We start from the raw sequence: 12,783 nt of genomic DNA on the forward strand, positions 1-12,783 counted from the left end.
CTGGACCTAGGACAGTACCTAGAGGTCTATTTTCCATCTACTTAGAGAAAGAGAGAGAGAGAGGTTTCTGTCTCTTTGTTGGTCTGTTATTTGCTTCTGTTTGATAAGCATTTGGGGAAAAAAAAGGATAAGCATTTATTTATATAGCACCTAGAATGTGCCAAGCACTTTTCACAGATAACTTATTTGATCCTCACAAAAACCCTGTAAAATAGTTGACATTATTATTCCCATTTCTCATTTGAGGAAACCAAGACAAATCAAGGTTACTTTGCTTACGGTTACACACTGTCTCAGGACAGATTTGAACTCATACCTTACTGATTCTATGCCAGCCTTCTATCTGCTGTGCAACCAGCACCCTCCACTACTCCCCTTCCCCTTGTATGAGATAAGAAAATACACAAAGTACCTTTCTTTTCAAGAGATAAAAAAGCTGTAGAGCAGGTAATTGAACAGTTAGAGTCATTAGTTGAATGGCTAGATTCAAAAGATGAATCATTAATGATTTAAGGTCACCTTAGCAGATGGTCTTCAGTAAAGTGTCTCAGAGATCTTGTCTGGTTCTATGCTGTTTTAAATTTTTTATCAGTATCTGTGATAAAGGCGTAAATGGGATGCTCATAATATTTGCATATATCACAGATGCAAAGGATTGCTAATAACATCGGAAGACAGAAACAGAATCCAAAAGGATCTTTAAAGACTGAAGCATTGAGCTGAATCTAATAAGATAAAATTCCGTGAGGATAAATGGAAAGTCTTGCACTTCATTTCAAGAAAATTAACTTCATAAGTACAGGATTGGGGGGGGGTCATAGTTAGACAATAATTTCTCTGAGCTTTAGTGAACTGCAAGCTCCAATGTAAGTATGGAGCAGCATTCAAAAATGCAAATGTGAACTTGGGCAGAATTAAACATAGATAGATACCAGGAATAAGGAAAATGTGTCCCCAGCTCTTGTCAGACCTCATCTGGTGGATTCCATTCAATTGGTAGCACCCTCATTGAAGCAAGACATTGATGAGCTTTGGGGCAACCAAAATGGTAAGGGCATTGTGTCTGGTCAGATGGTGTGATCACTTGAGGGAACTGGAGATGTTCAAGCTGGAGAAGAGAAGATTCAGTGTGGTCTAAAAATATTTCAAAATTTGTCATGAGATTAGACTTAGCTGGTTTGGCCATGCAGACGAGAACCAGGAAGTTATAAAGAGATCCATTTAGTCTTGTTGTCAGGAAATCTTTGCTTCTGTGAATTGAGTTAAATTGTTCTTAAGTGAAACATTCTTGGCAAATTTGAGATTTACACAATTTAGATTATGAAACAGAGACCAACAATAACATTTAAAGACACGTATCAGGACATCAGGAAATGGAATTGTAAAAGGACAAGCAATAATATATTAATACTAAAAGGCTAGGGAGGTATCAGAGATATCTCACATCACATCACATCACATCACATAACATAACATATTAACTATGTTAAGTATGAGTCCTGATTCTTTTCCTCAGTAACTTATATTTGAGCAATGCTATTTGTGGCCAGATCTTATTAGCTCTAGGCAAAAGCTCAGACCATTTTATTTATTTATTTTTTCGTTGTTTAAAATCAGTTAGCTTCTTTCAAAATTTTTAGTGCTATCTTTTGTTTTTTTATATCACTTTCATTTTCAAATCGATCCTTTTTCTGTGCCCTTCTCTTGTAGCACAGAATGGAGAAAAAAGAGAGATAAATTCAACAAAATTAACTAACATATAACCAGTGTATGCAGTATTTTATACCTAGAGAATCACCCAATCATAGATTTGAGAGCTGTAAAGACTTTAGCAGTCATCTAATCTAGCCCTCTCATTTTACACATGAGGAAACTGAGAGAGGGATTGAGTGATTTAGGCAATGTCACAGAGGTGGTGTCAGAGTTAAAATTTGAATTCAGGTTTTCTAGACTCCAAGCCAATGATGTAACCATTGCATTATACTTTAGTTGCTCCTATGTCTCCAAAAAGTGGACAGCCGTTCATTCATTGATTTCTCGTTTCTTTTTCAAGGACAAGCTCAGTCAATTAGTGATTCAGCTTTCATTTAATAATTCTTGTTTTTCCCATGTTCTATATATGTAACTCTATCGATTCAGAAAAATCTTTCCAGATTTCTCTGCATCATTATTATTCATCCCTTTTTTTTTACAGCACAGAAATAATCCATTACATTCAGTTACAACAATTTGTTTCAATTAGCCATTTATTAAATGTTGACACATGGCTTACTGTGTAGCAGACCCCATTGTATTGGAAACCAGTCAGTAGGGAGGATGGCAAGATCCAACAGTCTGGAGAGTATAACATAACAGTGTCAAGTCAAAGCTTTAGGATCTGCACAATAACCATTCTTAATTCTGTCCTTTTGCCATAATGGGAAACTACAAAAGGTAGTTTCCTGCTGCCCTCCTACTTAATTTGCACTTGCAAATCAGAAGCAGTCACCATCATTTTTTAGTATATATGTTTCCATCTGGATGATGACAACTCAATTTTTTAAAATTATCTTTTTTTTTTTTAATTAAACCTTTTTATTTACAAAACATATACACGGGTAATTTTTTAACATTGATCCTTGCGAAAAACTTTCTGTTCCAAATTTTTCCCTCCTTCCCCCAACTCCCTCCCCTAGATAGCAGGTAGTCCAATACATGTTCAATATGTTAAAATATATGTCAAATACACACACATACATACACGCATATTTATACATATATACATATTTATATGCTTATCTTGCTGCACAAGAAAAATTGAATTAAGAAGAAGAAAAAAACCTGAGAAAGAAAACAAAATACAAGCAAACAATAACAGAAAAAGTGAAAATGCTATGTTGTAAACCATACTCAGTTACCACAGTCCTCTCTCTGGGTATCTATGTCTCTTTTCATCACTGAACAATTGGAACTGGCAATCCAGTTTTGTTAACTAGAAAAAGTGTTTTCTGAAGTTCCAAAATCTAAACACAATCCTTATTACCTATATACTACAATGAGGTAGAAAAAAGCAGGGCTAATTCTGAGAGAAAGTTTTGGGGAAAATTTGTTTAGACATTGGGCTGGCTCTTATATTCTGAGCAGTTTTAATAGTTTTATCAAAATATATTACTTTCACTCATTTCTTATAAGAGTCAAAAATAATTTTTGAAAATGAAGAAATTGAAGCCGACAAACTAGGATTAGGAAAAAAAACTCACTCCCCTATCCTGGTAAGTTATGTCCTTCCCTCATTTAAGCCACATGCACAATGTGGAACCTTTACTTCTGCATACCATTTAATATAGTCAAATATAAATTATATCTTTCCTTTCCTAACCTTCTTTGTTGGCACAGTGTATTGGAAAACAAGTCATTTCCCTTCTAAAAATCTGTTTCGAATTTCTAGCCTTTCTTCCCCATGGCTCAGACACCTGTTTCAGCAAATGATGCTGATACGCTTGACTTCCCATATTGTGCATTTATCAGGAGGAACCAAAGTAGGCCCAGTTGGAGATATTTTACCATATTGCCTCAGCAAAATCTACTTGGTCATTGTCAAAATGTAAGCTGATGCTTAATATTCAATAAAGAAAACATAATCACACTGTGAGAAATAAGAAGGCCTGGATTGATTTGTATGATGGGGAGATGGGTAACCCAGAAACAGTTTTGTCATGAGCATTGCAGGAGTTTCTCAGAAATTCAAAAATATGGGCTCCTTTCCAATCTTGTTTTTATGTGTTTCTACACTGCTTCATCTTCATTCACCTTCACAATTTTCAGATCAAAAATAAAACTGGTTAAAATCTAGCTTCTTTTCACAGTATAAGAAGCTTGTCCCAGAAGAATTTGTTATCTGTAGGCTTTCAAAATGTTTCAAAAAGGAAAAATGTAAACATATGCATTGGAATTCAAAAATTCAGAATTTTCTTTTTGTCTTCTATACTTACTACCTGATTAGGTTGGTAGAATGCATATCTCATTGGGCTTCATTTTTTTATGTAGAATAATAATATTCCTAGATTTGTAGAGAATTTTCTGGATGGATAAGGGAATTTTGTCAGTATGCTTAGACATGCTTTGAAAGGTACATTGGAAATATGAAGAAGTAATTTGCTTTTAAGAATGGAATAATGAAGAACAGCATACTAAGGGCACATGTCTTTAATAATATCCTAAATCTTCTTGGCATATTTTTGCCATCTAAATGGCCTTTTTACATCATTTTTAAATAAATCAAACTATTCCACAGTTTATTTTAGATGATTATTTAAGGATTCAGGGTAGATGATCCATAAGATTTCTAATTTTGTCAGATTTTCACTACTAAAGATAATTTTTCCTTTCATAGTTCATCATTTTCATTAAAAAGTATGTTCAATTCAAAAATCATTGTTTGAAAAATGAAATGAAGGAGTTAAAATACTATGGCCTCTGAGGTCTCTTTCAGTTCTAGTTCTAATGCTGAGGGAGATGTAAAGTTTAGAGTGGGGAAGTAAAAGATCCTGCTCTCATGGAATTATATATGAGAAAATCACCTAAACATGTATAATTTAAATAACATGAGGTATATTAAAAGCAAATAACACACTTTATATGGCTTCAATGGAAGTGAAAGCCATTTCATATTTAGGGAAATCAAGAAAGACTTTGTCTAAGAGGAATAATTTGAATTGAGCTTTAAAAGAAGGGTTTGAAATTAAGCAGGTAAAAAAAGCAAAGGGATACTATTCTAGACATTGGGAACAACTGTTTTTGGTTCCTCTTTTCTTGTTCTCTGTTCACACCATACTATTAATACTGTGTATATCCCCTTCCACTCTGTGCTGGACCTCCATCTCTAGGTCTATATTCTGTCAATGGTTTCACCAGATGTGATGACTGTGTATTTTAAAATCATCCAGAGTCAGGAATTCAGGTTAAGGGAAAAATCTTTAATCTTTATTCTTTGTGGAGGTGAAGGGGGATGACGATCAATGTGAAAGCCACAACACAAACCCAGCCAGCCATCTCTCTCTGCCTCTCTTGCCCCTCTGCCTCCACCCACCAAAATTGTCCCTCCGTCATTTCCTATACAACACATCAGGATTTGCACAAAGAGTGGGCGGGGCCACTCTTTCTCCAAGCATATATATTAATAGAGTATGGTCCAATTACTATTTAGCCTCACGTGCTTGGGACCTCAGTGCATCAACTCGAGCTTCATCCCATTACAACCAGCCCTCATGGATTTCCTTATTATCTCAGCACAGGTGATTCCCAGGTCTCTATGCCTATCCTTAATCTCTTTGTTGAGCTCCTGTCTTACATTACTAACTCCCTATGTGGATACCTTCCATTCTTCCCAACTTCTCAGCCATTCAGGGTCACTTTGTTTTTAACCTTGACTCCTCACTCTCATCTACTTGAAATATCCATTCTAGTGGCAGATTTTGTCATTTCTATCTTTACAGCATTTCTCATATACATCTCCTACTCTTTTTTTTTTTTTTTTTTTTTGGCTGAGGCAATTGGGGCTAAGTGATTTGCCCAAGGTCACACAGCTAGGAAATGTTAAGTGTCTGAAAGCAGATTTGAACTCAGGTTTCCCTGACTTCAGGGCTGGTGCTCTATCCACTGCGCCACCTAGCTGCCCCATTTCCTACTCTTTAGTCTCACAACCACTACTCCTTTTCAGGCTCTCATCAGTACTCATTATTGAAATAGCTCTTAATTAGTCTCAGGTTTGTTAATATTCCAATAATCCAAGTAACTCTCAATCACCTAGAGCAGGGGTCTTCAGACTTTTTAAATAGGGGGCCAGTTTACTGTCCCTCAGACTGTTGGAGGGCCGGACTAGAGTAAAAACAAAAACTTTGTTTTGTGGGCCTTTAAATAAAGAAATTTCATATCCCTGGGTGAGGGGGATAAATGTCCTCAGCTGCCGCATCTGGCCCGCGGCTGTAGTTTGAGGACTCCTGACCTAGAGAATAAAATATGAAGTCCTTTGTCACTTAAAGCTTTTGGCCCCTTTCAGACTTTCTAATATTCTTACATTTTACTTTTCTTCTTGCGTTCTATGATCCTACTTGCCATTACTCAGACAGGATGTTCAGTCTCCTGTGATCCATACCTTTTTTTTTTTTTTTTTTTTTTTTTTTTTTTTTGATCCATATCTTTTCAATGGCTGTTTGAAATTCTCTCCCCATCCTACTTCTCATTAGAATCTCCAGGTTCTTAAAAGACTCAACTCAAGTCTCTAATAGATTTTCCTGTTCCACATAGATGCTTAGCGCCATCCCATCCTTCCTTCTACCTACTTAGTATATGTTTTGTCATCAACCTGAGAGTCAATGTGGCTTGAGAAAGATCCAAGGAATAATCGATAAAGTATTTGCTGTGTAGCAACTCCAAGAGAAGTGCCTGGAACAGAACAGAGGCTGTACATATTTGTTGATCTGACCAAGGCCTTTGATACTTCAGTCATAAGGACTTGTAGAAGATCCTGACAAAATTTGGTTGCCCAGAGAAGTTCAATATTGTATGCAACTTTCACTGTGGCCTGCTTGCATAAATCCTGGCAATGGGGATGTTCTTGTACTTTCCCAGTCACTAATGAGAGTAAAACAGGGCTGTGTACTTGCTTCTATGATTTTTAGCATGCTGCTTTCAACAGTGTTGTTGGATGCCTTAAATGAAAACAAAAATAGCATCAGTGACAAAAAAAAGCACAAATTTGTGATGTTTTATGTAGATTACTCAATTTGAAAAAATTACAAGTCAAGACTAATGTGGAAAAAGAGTTGGCATATGACTTTTTATTCACAGGTGATTTTGTACTCAGTGCAGCCTCTGAGGTTCAGATGCAACATAGTATGAATCAATTCTCTGCTGCTTGTATTAATTTTGGGCTGACAATTAATATCAAAACAGAAGTTCTTCATTAGCCAACATCTTACTAATCATACAGAGAACCATCAGTTACAACAAATGAAGAACTTTGAATGCTATGGATAAGTTCACTTATCATTGCAGTATACTTTCCAGGTATGTATACATCAAAAGAGAAGTTAACACATATATTACCAAAGCTCACTTATTTTTTGGGAGGCTTTGAAGGAAAATGTGATGGGGGAGAAAAGATATTAGGATGCCTACTAAAGTGAAGGTCTACTGAATCATTGTGCTGAACTCATTTTTCTTTGCTATACAAACTGGACAGTATACCAGTGCCATGCTAAGAAATTCGAATTTCTTCCATCTGAATTGTCTTAGGAAGATTCTGAAAATCACTGGAAAAAATAAAGTACTGGACGTTGAGATCCTTTCTCAAGCTGAATTGCCAAGCACTCGAAACTCTACTGCAGAAAGCACAACTTGAATGGGCTGGCTGCATAGTTCCTGTGTCAAATGTACCTTTGCCTAAAAGACTATTTTATAAAGAACTCACAAGGCAAGTGTTCACATAGAGGTCACAAAAAACACACACACACACACAAGGACATTCTTAAGATCTCTCAGAAGAATTTTGGAATTGATTGTGAAACATAAGAAACATTGGCACAGTACCACCCAGCATGTCTTGAAAGAAGGCCTTGTCCTTTATGAGCAAAGCAAAATTGCAGTATTTTGAAAGAAATATGTGATTTGCAAATTAGAGCTTTCTCCACTCCAGCAGTTGATATATCTTATTTGTGTCTGACCTGTGATAGAGCCTTCCTAGCTCATATTGGACTGATCAGCCACAGTTTGACATACTGAACCTTGACCTGACATAATGATATTATTTTGGTCTTTTTTTGAGCACGAAGAACAATCAGCCATGTATTTTGTATGACCTTATTGGTTTATATAAGGTGTCCCAAAAGTCTTAGTGAAGCTTTATGTTATTATATCTGTGCTAACCTCTGAGGATACAAATACAAAGTGAGATAGTCCCTGCCCTCAGGACATGTTGTAATGGAGTTCGGAGCAGGAAGTAATATTTTTGTCTGTGGTAGTCACAAAGTAGTGAATGGAACAGAAAGACAGTCATGTTACTTAACTTGTCCAGAAGCATTAGTAGTACTGATTCCCAGAGTAAGAGGCTGGAATGTGAGAAAATGGCTGCGGTAAAAGCAGAGTCCAATCTAGGGCCAGCACCAGTTCAGATTAACCTGGCCTCTGGATTGGAATTTTGGAATTCTTTGGTGAGCTCTAAGATCCCTTCTATCTCTCTTGCAAGCTAATGTTTAGATCTTTATCAAAAAATTTGGACACAGATGAGGTACTACTGTACATACAATGTTTGAAGGAATTTCCACCTTGATTTGAAGACAGAATACTTACTTTAGGATGGGGAGCTTTTAAAGGAAAAAAATGTGGAATCCAGGTAAATAAATCAGTTGACTTTGTCTTGTTGTCAAAGGTGGTCACAGGATCGGATCTGTCTCTAATCTTGTCTACAAAACATATAGATCTCTAGCATTGATTATTTTCACACTCCCTGAGGTTTCACTCTCTGCTTCAGCTGTTTGACTCCTGTAGTCATTGTGCTGCTACTAGAAATAGTGAAGTAAGAATACTGAACCTAGTCTAGGAGGGAAATATAATAAACTGATGTTTGGATTGTTGAACTTGAGACCACACTGGTACATCAGTTGGAAATACCCTAAAGAAAGATTAGAGGACTACTAAATTTTAGAGTTCAAGGGAATCTTGGTGACTAGTCCTTTTTTGTATATAGATGGATGAATGAATGAAAAGATATTTACTCCTCTCTAAGTTTACTATGTGCCAAGTACTGTAGAATAACATTGGGAATCCAAATAATGAAAGCTAGATTTTAAGCCTATTCTTTCAAGGAATTTAATTGAATCTAATTCAATTAATTCAAGGAATCTAATTGAAAAAGACAATACTTAAAAGTAAGTTCAGCTGTTAGACAAATGAAAAGTCCCAGAGTACAGAATGGGGCAGATGTCAACCCTCAGGCTTCTGTGGATCATATCAGAACCAAGCAACTGTAGGGAAAATGAAAAGGCACATTAATCTTCTATCTCAAAAGAAGGAATAGAGGTGTTTATTTATACTTCATCCAAATCCAGTGAAGGGGAGGGAAATGGAAGGATGGAGAATATACATAGTATCCCAAAAGTCTTGGTGCAGTTTGCAGCTTTTAGGACTAGAAGACTACATTTAAAACTTTTGGAATAATTTTATTATGTGATCATGAAGAAATCATTCAGCCTCTCAGAACCTCAATTTACTTTCCTCTAAAATGAGGAGTGACAACTTTAATACTTCGCTCACAGGTTGATTAAGAGGTTTACATGTGAAAAGTGGGGAATTTAATGCTTGTTGACCAGCAGTAAGAACAGTTTTAGGATGGAGAATATAGAAAGAGCAGGAAAATTTCCAAAGTAACTATTTGACTGCTCTCAAACATTTGAACCACTGAAAGCTAGCTTAGGTCCACATTATACTTGAGAAAAAGGGTTAGTCACATCCTAAATTGGATTTGGATGTCCAAAAGCAATAAATAATACTAGCATTCAGTAGGACACAGTTGCTCGTTATATTTCTACTTGATAAATGAGGACTATACATTTTCCAGGATTCCTTTCAATTAAAAAATTTTTTTTTTTAAATTATGTTTGAGGATTAAGAAAACAAAAGGGATTTGATTACAGGTCTTCTAAACTCTTAAGTCTAGTACTCCCATTTGCTTTGCCATGCTGCCTGTCTGTTATCACCAGCAATCAAAGAATAATAGAATTTTAGAAGTAGAATTTTCCTAACAGGAAGGGTAAATCTTATTTTCAAGAAGAAAAAATTGAAAAGCACCAAAGATTACATGACCAGTCATTTGAAATAGTCATGGAATGTTCTAAACATATATTGTAAAGAAAACTTTTAGCACAGCTTTACTGTATCTTTAATGAGACTGATATGTTGGATATAATAAGCATCTATAAAATATTTAATTAATAATTTTTCTAGGTGCCTTAAGATCTTTTTAGGTAAGAGGAATAATTTAGACTGCTCGTAGTTCAACAAAAGCAGTCCAGAGAAATTTGAATTCTTGCTTTCTTCATAAATTCCTTTAGAGTAGGCAGATGGATTCAGAATAATTTAGTGAATATTAAAATTTACAATAAAATGGGACATTGACAATTTAGAACAATCTAGAGTTGGGATTTTTTTTTCCTTTCACAAATATCCATTGTGGCAGGTTGAAAAGGTTCAGTCTTTTGAACATATTTAATTGGTCTTCTTTGATTAATTAAAAGGACACAAAAACGATTAGGTAATCTGATTTCTAATTGGAGGAAAGATTGTGATTTGACAAGTTGGGAGAGTTAAAATGAATAGGTATAGGAGAGGAGTCCCATTTTCCTCTCCCCTCCCCCCAGGTGATTATAAACAGTCAAAAAGAAAATGAAAACAGTGACTTGTCAATACAGAATCAGTTTTCAGATGGATTGATGGACATTTACAATTGTAAGAAAACGCCTTATATCAATTTTTGAAACTGATTAGATTTCTGGTCAGCCTAACCAAAGTCCTTATTAAAGCTCTCTAAACAGCAGGTTAAGTTGGTCTAGCCTCCCAGCCATACAGAAATAGGCTCAAACAATATAATAGGCTTTTCTCCTAATTTCCACAATTGAATGCAGTTTTCTCACAACACAGAATTTAGACTAAATCCATAAATGAATGGAAGAAAAACTGAACTAGCTCCAAAGTTTATACATAAAATGGAGTCAGTGTAGTTCACTCAATTACTACAATTAACCACTTGCTGTCCTAATCCCTTCAGTTTCCCCACTATTGTAATAGTTAAACATTTCAAGGCTCAGAGGGAAAAAAAAATTAATTGTTTCAGGGCAGTGTGTGTATACATACACATATCTATACCCGTATATATGTATTTTTATATTAGCCTTGATTTTGTCTTTTGGAGTTGGGGCCAGAATTTGTATCTTTTATCTCATCAATATCCAGGATAACCTTGAAGGGAAAAAGAAGATATAAAATGACAACATTGAGATTTGTGAAAGGGAAAAATACATTTTTGTGTCTTACCAATTTAGATGGTAGGAAATTTTCTGAAGTTATTGACTATAAGCAGATCTTCATTTCCTCACTTGCATGGCCTTGCGTGGGATTTTTCCTATAAATAGGAGTAAATCGTAAAGGCCACAAGAGCTATTCATTTAATGAGGGAGCAATGAGAAAGACTTCACAGTGTTTACATATCAAAAAAGTGAGCTCTCCCAATTTTTGAGATGATTTCTTCTTGAGTATCATCATTTGGAATACTGTTACATGATACTGAGTACTAACATATAGAATATGCAGATTCAAATCTATTCTTTGCCACATTGTTATCCTTGGGAAAGTCACATAAACTTTCAATAGGGAATTTTATAAAACTATAAATGATGAAAGAATTAATGTTATGTATTATGTTCTCTTCTCTAAAATATGATCATTCTCTGGGAGCAGGTTTCTTGGGGAGCTTCTAGAGGCAGTCTTGTTTCAGTTCTGAGTAATAATCACTTCAAATGCAGCCAAGGATTAAAATCCAAATCCTTTATTGTCTCCTTCAAAATAGCCCAGTTAGTTTTCTTAGAAGCCCATCTCTCTCCTTGGTTCCAAGAGCTCCTGTTGCTAGTCCTTTGCCTCTGCCAGCTTCTGCCTCCAGCTCCCTCTGAATCCAAAGCCCCCAGCCAGCAGAAAGGTAGAAATTGGAATATCGAATGAATCTGACTCCTCCTCTGAGAAGGAGCCCACTTGTGGGTGTGACTTGTGAATCTCCTCCACTGAATCCTGACTTGTATACATACATGTATATAAATATAAACAAATATACATCCATAAACACACATGTGCAGTTATTTCATTCATCTGCATAAAATAGTCCCCAAAACTTTAAATCTAAAATAATAGGCTAAAAAGGTTCCTTCAAGCATTTTCATCTCAACCCTTTCAGAAAGATGAGAAGAGAGAGAATATACTAAGAAACTATGTGAGAGAACAATCTAAAACTTTTTATTTTATAAAAACAACAATTATCAATAAAATAAAATTTATTAAAAATAAGAAAATTAAATACAAATCCCCATACAGGGAAATCCTGTGTCATTGCTATCATCCTATTTTTTGAAGATGCTTTTCCTAAGTCTTTGAAAGACTATATTTCAAATTTTATTTATTTATTTTTGAACCTGATCAACTAATTAATTAATTAGTTAGTTTTAAACTTTTATAGCTTTTTATTTTCAAAACATATGTATGGATAATTTGACAACATTGACCCTTGTATAGCCTTGTGTTTCAGATTTTCTCCCCCTTTACCCTATCCCCTCTCCTACTTGGCAAACAATCCAGTATATTAAACATGTTAAAATATATCTTAAATTCAATATATATAAACACATTTATACAATTCTCTTGCTGCACAAGAAAAATCAGATCAAAAAAAGAAAGTAAATGAGTAAGAAAACAGAATGCAAGTGAACAACAAAAAAGAGTTTCTGCAGTCTTCTCTCTGGGTGTAGATGACTCTTTATCACAAGATTATTGAAAATGGCCTGAATCATCTCATTGTTGAAGAGAGCCATATCCATCAGAATTGATCAAGACTATAATCTTGTTGCAATGTATAATAATCTCCTGGTTTTGTTCATTTCACTTAATATCAGTTCATGTATGTCTCTCCAGACTTCTCTGAAATCTAGTATCAATTCATGTACATCTCTCCAGACTTCTCTGAAATCATCCTGTTGGTCGTTTCGT

The 12,783-nt window shown here is 35.2% G+C and overlaps 1 protein-coding gene across 3 annotated transcripts in view; it reads left to right on the top strand.

Annotated features, from left to right (window-relative positions):
• Window positions 1-12,783, top strand: part of FUT8 (fucosyltransferase 8) — a 425,078-nt gene that overhangs the window by 292,052 nt on the left and 120,243 nt on the right. The window lies entirely within an intron of this gene.

This window comes from Antechinus flavipes, chromosome 2 (genome assembly GCF_016432865.1).
Source record: "Antechinus flavipes isolate AdamAnt ecotype Samford, QLD, Australia chromosome 2, AdamAnt_v2, whole genome shotgun sequence".
Lineage (NCBI taxonomy): Eukaryota > Metazoa > Chordata > Mammalia > Dasyuromorphia > Dasyuridae > Antechinus > Antechinus flavipes.